The sequence below is a fragment of the Mus musculus genome, chromosome 19 (assembly GCF_000001635.26).
Source record: "Mus musculus strain C57BL/6J chromosome 19, GRCm38.p6 C57BL/6J".
Lineage (NCBI taxonomy): Eukaryota > Metazoa > Chordata > Mammalia > Rodentia > Muridae > Mus > Mus musculus.
The window spans coordinates 46,657,390-46,666,451 of record NC_000085.6 but is presented as its reverse complement, the minus strand read 5'-3'; the positions used below and the strand labels follow the sequence as shown (position 1 = coordinate 46,666,451).

General features: G+C 47.5%; 1 long non-coding RNA gene across 1 annotated transcript; it reads left to right on the top strand.

Moving 5' to 3' along the window:
• The first annotated feature begins 284 nt into the window (after positions 1-284).
• Gm36602 lies at positions 285-5,656 on the top strand. Its single transcript, XR_001782663.2, has 3 exons — positions 285-875; positions 968-1,094; positions 5,542-5,656. It is a non-coding gene; the product is annotated as a predicted gene, 36602 (long non-coding RNA).
• The last annotated feature ends 3,406 nt before the right edge of the window (positions 5,657-9,062 follow it).

The window sequence follows — 9,062 nt, the reverse complement described above, 5'->3', positions numbered from 1 at the left end:
CTCTTCCTTCTGAGTGTTGGGATTCAAAGCATGAGCCACCACTGCCCGGTGATGTAGTCATGTCTTAAAGCTTTATTGCGTGTGTGAGATTGGTTCACTACTACCAGAAAAGTTTTCACCAAATTGTGCTGTGCTTAAATACATCTAAAATAAACTACTTGCGGTCAGACTCCCCAAGTTTGACCCAACACCAGCTACTTTGTTGTGATGAACCAAATTACTTTCTTGCCTCCTGCAGATTGCAGAGAAGTTCCACACGCCTGGGAACATTCTAGTGAAGACTGACAGATAAGTGAGAATTTCAGACTCGTAAATGCTTTGGAGCCAATGATGCTGGAAATGTTATAACAGAATGGTACAGGAGAGAGTGGCCACTTAAAACAACGAGTCCTGGAGATGAGTGTGAGGGTGTGGGGGAAAGTGACAAGAACTGAAGGAGAAGTAACAGAACGGTCTCAAGGTCACCATGATAGGAAACGGTGTGTGTGTGGGGGTGTCAGAGTGAAGAAAGGCCAGCTCCCATGAGGTCTTTGTAAGAAGCAGGGAGTTTGGTTTCCATCCTAAATACCTAGGAAGTCACTAGCAGATTATAAACGGATGAGTGAAGTAATGTGACTGTGGTTTGCGTCGAGACAGGGTCTCATGTAGCTCAGGCTGTCCTCAGACTTGCCATATGGCTGAGTCTGGACTTGATTCTCCTCCTTTCAGTTCACATACACTGAGATTCCAGGCTCACCCACGTCATCACCCCCAGCTTAACGGTTGTTATGGAAACCCCCTAGATGCTCCATGGAGAACAATTAGGAAGAAAGCTTTTGAGCCAGCCTGGGAGAGGGAATGGAGAGTCTGGAAAGTTGGCCACAGAGGGGAAGGTGGTGAGTTCTGGCAGGATCAAGCCTTTGTTTGAAAGTGGACCGGCTTGTCTCGTTGACTCTAACCCATGCCTTTGGCTGCACATACCTTGTAGGTTTGGCTTTATGACCGTGTATAATATAGCCCAGACTGGGTGCCATCTTAGTCCACAAGGATGGGTCATGTCCTCCTTCTCCCCCTTTCCTTCAGGAAGACATCTCTAGGAGAAGACTTCTAAACAGGTACCTGCAGTGTTCACACCTGGATTTTCTCTCTTCCCCATTCAAAACACCCCAAGAATCAGAAATGCCTCTTCACTAGAAGATGGAGCTAATCCCTTTAAGCCCTGAAACTAACATTGTGTGTGTGTGTGTGTGTGTGTGTGTGTGTGTGTGTGTTTCATGTGCATGTGAGTGCAGGCATACACATGCTGTGGCAAGCATGTTGTAGCCATCCTGTTTGGGGCAGGGTATTTTCCTCTGTTCACTACTCTGTCAGTAATGCTACTTCAGGTAAATTTCCCTGCCTCCTATCTCTTGGTATCACTACAAGTAGAGACTTGTGCTACTGTTTCTGGCTTTTATGTGGGTTCTGGAGCTTCAAACTCAGGTCATCAAGTTTTGTACAGGAAGTACACGGCTTCATCTCCCCAGCTGGAATCCAGGAGCTGTTTGTTTGTTTGTTTGTTTGTTTGTTTTCGAGACAGGGTTTTCTTTGTGTAGCCCTGGCTGTCCTGGAACTCACTCTGTAGACCAGGCTGGCCTCAAACTCAGAAATCTGCCTGCCTCTGCCTCCTGAATGCTGGGATCAAAGGCGTGCGCCACCACTGCCCGGCTGGAATCCAGGATCTTTAAACCTTGCCAGTGACCAGCTGACATGTGAAATTCCAAACATCTTGGGGGAAAAAACTTACCTTTGATTCTTAGCCTATAAAGAGGTCAAATCCCTAGATTCCTAGTGCCAGTCAGGCCAGCGTCAACTGGTCAACAGTCAGGTCCTTCCCCTTCTGATGGATGGGACACTAAGAAAAGTCACCGGGCAAAGCTAAGACCTTGTCTGGCCAAATTTCCAGAGGAAAGTTGAGGGAACTCCAACAAAGAGACAAAAAGTCAGATCACAGCCCCATGCTCTTCCTTAAAAGAGCTTTTAACCCAGTAGTAGTAGTGGGCTCTCCCCTAGACTACCCCCAAATCAGTCTTACTTTTCAAGAAACAGTGGCCCCCTGATCTTGCTCAACAGCCCAGAGGAGAGTAGGTGGAGATGTGTGTCTGACACTCATAGGAGGCTTGAGGGACACGTAGAGACCATATCAAGCCGAAGAGAGAGGTTAAGCTGGAGACCACCCCTTCCCTCTCCCTGCTCTCTCTGAGCTGGCTGCTGAGAGCGAGCCAAACTTCACTCAGGTCAAGGCAGAGGGAGCAGGGTTGGATGGAGAAGTCACATACTTCACAAATGCTCAGAATGCGAAAGACATTTTATGAACTAGCAATGATCAGATCAAATAAGCAGGAAATCTGTGTCTTCCATAATGGTAGAAGGGAAGTTTAACCCAATGAGAGGCAACTGATGGCCATCAACCATCAAGGGGCAGTGTGAGGACAGGGTGGGAAGGGTTCCTCAAAGCACACAGCTACACAGCATAAGGGCTGAGTCCAGACCCCATGAATCAGAGACACGGAGGAATCAGCTCCCCCACCTGTCTGCAGAAATCACGCAGGGGCTCGATCATTGCGGGATGATGGGTCGTGGAGCGCTCCATATTGAAAACCTGTGTCCTTTGAGAAAATAATCTCATGAACTCTGATTGCTGCCAAACTTGCACCTGCCTGGAATGGTAGACTATTCCCCACTGGCCTAAATCACCAAATCTCCAGGCCTCTTTGAGGCTCAAAGTAAACGCCTCTCTCCAAGACTTATCTCAGACTACTATAATGGAATTCCTCCCTTTGGCGTCCAGACATTGAAATAATGGCTCCCAAGAAATTCAAATTTCTCCCAAGAAATTTCTCAGGCTGGGAGAAAGTAGGGGATGGATGAAGCCTGGTGCCAGCCAGAGCAGGAATTTGTCAGGAGATTTCACAGACTCTGACTGGTCCACCACCTAGCAGGAGGGACTGAAACCAAGGCCATGAAAGGAGTGCAGAACTTGATGATGACAGCTTAGTCATGCAGATCTCTTGCTCCCTATTTAAAGCTAAATCTGGTGGGCTGGAGAGATGGATCAGCAGTTAAGAGCCCTGACTGCTCTTTCAGAGGTTCTGAGTTCAATTCCCAGCAACCACACGGTGGTTCACAACCATAGGATCCAATGCTCTCTTCTGGTGTGTCTGAAGATAGATTCAGTGTACTCGCATATGTAAAATAAATAAATAATAACATAAAATAAGGAGATAATAACATAACATTAAATAAATAAAAAATCTAAACCTTAGAACCCCAAAGATGGACTTGGTGGGAAGGCATCAGAGAATCTCTTTGTTGCATACAGCAAAATAATCTCTTTTTTCTGCTTTGCACCACTATTTCTGGTCTATTTAAGTTGCTAGTTGAAGACACGTGGCTGAGCCTGGCTTCTTAGGGCTGCCAGGGCCCAGCATTTTGTCCTAACTGCTAATAGCTCAAGGACACGGTTCTCTTCTCAGAGTGCAAGACCGAGTCTTCTCATTTTCTTGCACATTAGTATACAACAAAGAGGTTACGTGCACCAGAGGACTCGATCATATGTCTTAAATTGCCAAACCGGGAGTCTTAGGCCCACATCTTAGGACCAGTGCTGACTATCAGGAAGTATGTGGAAGGAAGCACACTTTTTAGGTTTCCATTTGTTTGTTTTGAGAGTCTCCTGTAACACAGGCTGGCCTCAAATTCTCTACAGAGCTGAAAATGCTGGAATTACAAGCATGCACCACCATGCCTGTCTTTCTTTTCTCCCTTCAGGGCTGGGTATCAGACCCAGGCCTTTCGGCTTGCTAGGTACGTGTTCTACCACTGTGTTACACACACCTCAGCCCCTCTGTACTTATCCTTTGCTCTTCAGTCTGCTCTTAATCAGTAGGGTGATGGCAAATCACCGTTTAACGCTAGTTCGGGAGCAGCATCCAATTTTTAGCGCTTGCCAGTGTGACCTCTATGAACTATGAGGCAAAAGTAACCCAGTCATACTACAGATCTTATCATTACACGGGGGAAGGCATCATTGAGAAACACATCGCTGGGTGGTTTCCTCATGTGTAAACATCAATGTATTTGTACAACCTAATAGGTGGGAAGCCTATGGCACAGCAGGCAGACATGCTATTTAACATGCTGCCTCGCTGAACACTACAGGCAGTGGCAATGTGGTGGTCATTTGTCTATCCAAATGGGTTTGTTCCCATAGGCGTCACTATAAGCACATGAGAAATGACAACCACAGTGTCACTAGGAGATAGAAAGCTTTTAGCTCTACTGTAATCTCTGCTATATATGGTGTCTGTCATTGACAGAAACATTATTATGGGTGCATGGGTGCAAATAGTAAATGTCCCCGTGTATGTTCAGGGCCATTGATAATATTAACAAGAAATACCAGGAAATGATCCACCTTGCATACTCATTACCTGTTTTCAATATATATTCAGTTGTGGTTTAGGTTTTTTTTTTTAATTGGCTATTTAGTAAGCAACTCATAAAATCTTTGAACCTTTAATAGTAATTAATCTTGTGAGCTAAAACAGCTACTGCCTCCACTACTTCACTCCTCCACCCTGGTTCCTATCCTTCAGAAAAACAGCTCCCACAGGGGCCCTCTGTAGGGGGAGGTGTCTTCCCAGAGAGGGATGTGTCTTGTGTGCAAGCGCGTGTTTCCTAAGGCCCCTGGTGGCCATAAAACCCAAAGTAAAGGCTGCTCTCTGCAGACACAGATAGGTGTCCATCTGTGGATGGCAGGGGACCAATCAGAGACTGCAGAGTCAGGGACACTGGGTGAGGAAGACTGGGAACATTCACGTGATAGCCCCTGGCCTCCCAGCCCAAGTCTGGCATCCCATTCCTACTGCAGACTTCCTGAACTACCATGTCCTCGTATGTAAAGAAGGGTCACTCCACAAATGCTGCCCATTCTGAGGCCTTGGTGGGGATAAAACAGCAAGACTCGGGAGGGCAGGTAAGGCCCTTATATGTGACAAGGCCAGCCCATGGAGACAAATTTGGTTTTTGTTTAGAGACCAAGTGACACAGACAACTTACTTGGCTTTCGTGGACCCCAGACTTCCCGTCTGTCATATACGCAGGTGGACTGGGGAGGCTGAGGTGTGTGTGGACTGAGGCTCCTCAACATTGCTCTAAGTGTGGACCTCTACAACATGTCTGGTTCCTCATCAAACATCTGCATTATCGATACTTCAAAACAAAAACAAAAACCAGAGAATAACTCTTCCCCTGAGGGTTTTACACAGATTTCTCACAAGTAGGCTAGGTTGGGAGGTTTGTCACGGAGTCTTCCAGAATCCACCTGCATGTAAGGGCCAGGCAGTGCTGATAGTCAAAAAGTAGGCAGAGAGCACAAGGACAGACAACTCCTCCTACTCCTGCACTGATGTTTAGTAACATTTTCTAGTGGGAGTGACAGGCTTATAGAAGAGATATTTCTAACCAAACAACATGTTCGCGCCCCCACGAATCCTGACATTTCTATTTTCATCTTCTCAGGAGAAACACACACAGCTTCCCAGGATTCTGAACATTTCCAAGAGTCATATCCCCCTGTGGAAGCTAACGTTTGTTGTGGGTTTGTTTTGTCTTGTCTTCTGAGACAGGGTTCTCTGTGTAGCCCTGGCTGTCCTGGAACTCACTCTGTGAGATCAGGCTGACCTCGAACTCACAGAGTTGCACAGAATGTTGGAATAAAAGGTATGCACCACCCCCTGTCCAGCTGTCGTGGGGTTTATATTGTTGGTTGATTTGGTTTTCTGAGACAGGGTTTCACCGTGTAGTCTCAGGTGGCCTAGAACTATGTAGACTAGACTGGCCTTGAACTCACTGCTACCCACTTGCCTCTGAGTGCTGGGACTAGAGGTAAGCACCACCATACTCAGACACAGTAGGAGCTAACTTGCAGCAGGCATCCCTGGGGCAGGCTGGAAGGCAAGGCGCCTGGATGTGGGACTGACGGAATGTCATTTGCCTCATGTTTCAGCAAGTTTTCCGCTCAACACATCCTTCTCTGGTCTCCTCTCACCTTTGGGAAGTCAAAGCCACGTGGCTTCTAGACACATTTCAGCTCTTCAGGGCCTGGCCTTCTGGTTAACTAAATAGTCCTTGGGATCAACGAACGGGTCTGGCTTTTCAATTCCTGGCTCTGCTTTTTATCAGCTGTGACCTTGGACAGGTTAGTTCCTTCCTGAGCATCTCCTGCTCCTGACCACTGACAGCAGGGTCAGTTACAATCTGGAAGACTGTAACTTGTACCTCGAGGAGCCATTTTAAGGTTAAGAAAATGTACCTATGAAGACGCTTAAACAAGACTCACCTCATGTCAACAGCCAACAAATAACAGAACACAGATTCAATCCCAACATTTTATTATTTACTTACCTTCCGACTTCATCTCTTGCTACTTCCCAGATGCAGAGACCTAGGTTTAAAGGGCTTGCCGATTTCCACACCACACCCCACGTGGCCCCCAGGAGGGCCTCTTGGGCCTTTTCCTATGCCTTTTCAGCATGTGGCCCACAATAATCTTAGGACTTGGTGACCCATGGGACCAACATGCACCTAGTGTTGTCTTTCATACCACGGAGTTGCTTCTGCCAGGGAGCCTGCCTGGAAGTCCCCGTTGGTGTCCCTCGTCCCCTCCGGGTCTCCATTCTGACGACCTAGCACATGGCAGGTGCTCATGAAGACTCTGCAGCTCTACGGGTGTGTACACACATATATACATGCACCCTAAAGCAGCCTCATTGAGAGTACAGGATAGCTTTAAAACCTGCATTGCCAAGGATAACCTTGGGCTCCTGGTCCTCCCTGTTAGGTCTCTAACGGGGGACAAGTGGCTGAGGTCCCTATTTAGCTCTTGCCTACATGATCCAGCCATTTTGGCTACCCCAGTCCTTTTTCCCTTTTGGTCTCTTGCTATACTGGCCTCCTGGCTCTCTCGAGTCTGGCTATGCCTACCCTTTTATCTACAATAAAGCTTTTCCTCCAGCATTCCTCCGAACCACCGCATCCTCCTTTTTACTTTTTAAAATGCATGTCTGGTTTCACCTCCCAAATGCTGGGTTTGCTGATCAGGCCACAACACTTGGTCAAGGCTCAGATACTCGCTCCCAGGCTGGGGGGAGCCTGAGACCCAAACACCTTCCAACCCACAGCTCCCGCCGGAGCTCAGCCAAGCCAGAGTCAAAGCCTGGGTGTTTCTGCTCAATGTATGAAACCAGGAAACTGGAAAAGAAAAAAGGCTAAACCAGGAAGCTGGGGTTGTCTTGGGCTTCTGGGCAAATATAATCTTTACCTGAACTTGCTCACTTGAGGCAATGGAGACAATCTTATTACCTCAGAAACGTGAACTCCCGTGACCCAGTGTTCCAGGAGCCTGGCCGGCAACTGAGTAAGTGGACATGAACAGCCGTCGGCAACAGGCCCGGGAGAGTTGAGACATTCTCTAGTGGGGCCAACTCAGACATTATCTTTAGGAAGACAGGAACTCGGGTTCTGAGACACCTAGGGTTCTTTCCTCTGGGTTTTTGTTTTTTTTGTTTTTGTTTTTTTTCTGAGACAGGGTTTCTCTGTATAGCCCTGGCTGTCCTGGAACTCACTTTGTAGACCAGGCTGGCCTCGAACTCAGAGATCCACCTGTCTCTGCCTCCCGAGTGCTGGGATTAAAGGCGTGCGCCACCATGAACCTCTTGCCTTTCCTTGCGTGTTGGGCTGTAGGCATGCACCCCATTTTGGAACCGTCTCTACATGCTAAAATGGATCCATCAGCACTGCCCAGAGCCTGGCAGCTTAGCAGTAAGGAGACAGAAGCTAGCTCAATGGAGTGACCTAGAAGCCTGGACATGATCCTTTGACCCAGGATCAATAACAGGGACAAAGGCCATGCCTAGCTAACTTAAACTTTCCAATATAACGGAGTGGACTACAGGCTTACAACAACACTTAGAGCCACTACCCAGGGAGCCCAGCCCACGGTGAGCACACCTGGGGACCAGGACTACCTTTTGTGGGCAGCTATGGCGGCTATATGCCCTGACACTGGCAATTGCCTAATGAGAAGCCACGGTGGGCAAGGGCATCCTTCCTCAGCAAAGGCAGCAAGGTTGTCGTTCTTCAGGGTTCTGCAACTCAGCGTTTAAGGCCTCAGGTGACTCCTGTGGTCTCTGAGCCTGAGCCACTCACATTTTACTTGTGTGCTGACCGTTCTACGTGGGAACACTTGGCCATCTTACCTCTAAGACCCAGAGAACAGGGTACTTGGTTCTTGCTTATGTCACATTTCCTTAACTTCCGCCGTATGCTGGGCACAAAGCAGGCACTTCAGCGCATACTGAGAATATCAAATTTTAAGGCAGAGCGTGGTGGCTCACTCCTGTAATTCTAGCATTAGTAAACTTAGACAGGAGGATGACTATGAGCTAGGGCTAGTTAAGTTCCTGGAAAGTCAGGGCTAGAGTGAGACCCTATCTGAAAAGTTCCTAAAATCGGGGCCAGAGCACTTGTTTTTGCAGAGGACCTGGGTTCAATCCCCAGCACCCACATGATAGCTCTCTGTAACTTCAGTTCCAGATGATGCCCTCTGCTGGCCCTCATGAGTACTGCATGCACATGTTACACAGTCACATGCAGGCAAAAACACCCACACTAATAATAAAAAAATAAAAAAAAAAATAAAAAATTTAAAAAGCTCTAAAACCAATCCTGATTTGGGGAAACTGGGAGGGGTAAAAAAACAAACAAACAAACAAACTTGTCTCTGCTTCCTGGGGCCTTTTTTTTTTTTTCCTTTTCCAATGTATTTCTGGAATATCACAAAGTACTTAATAGAAATGGATTTTGAGGGAAATTCCTCAGGACCAAGTGCTGACTCAGCAGCAGCCTCCTGCTGGCCCAGGACCCCGTTCTTAACTGCTGTGTGACACCATTAGGTCTTGGTAGGGAGAAGGCAAAGGTGCTTGAGGTTTGTGACCTGAAAGTCTGAGAAGGAAGGAAAGGGAACAAGGAGCGGCAGGAGA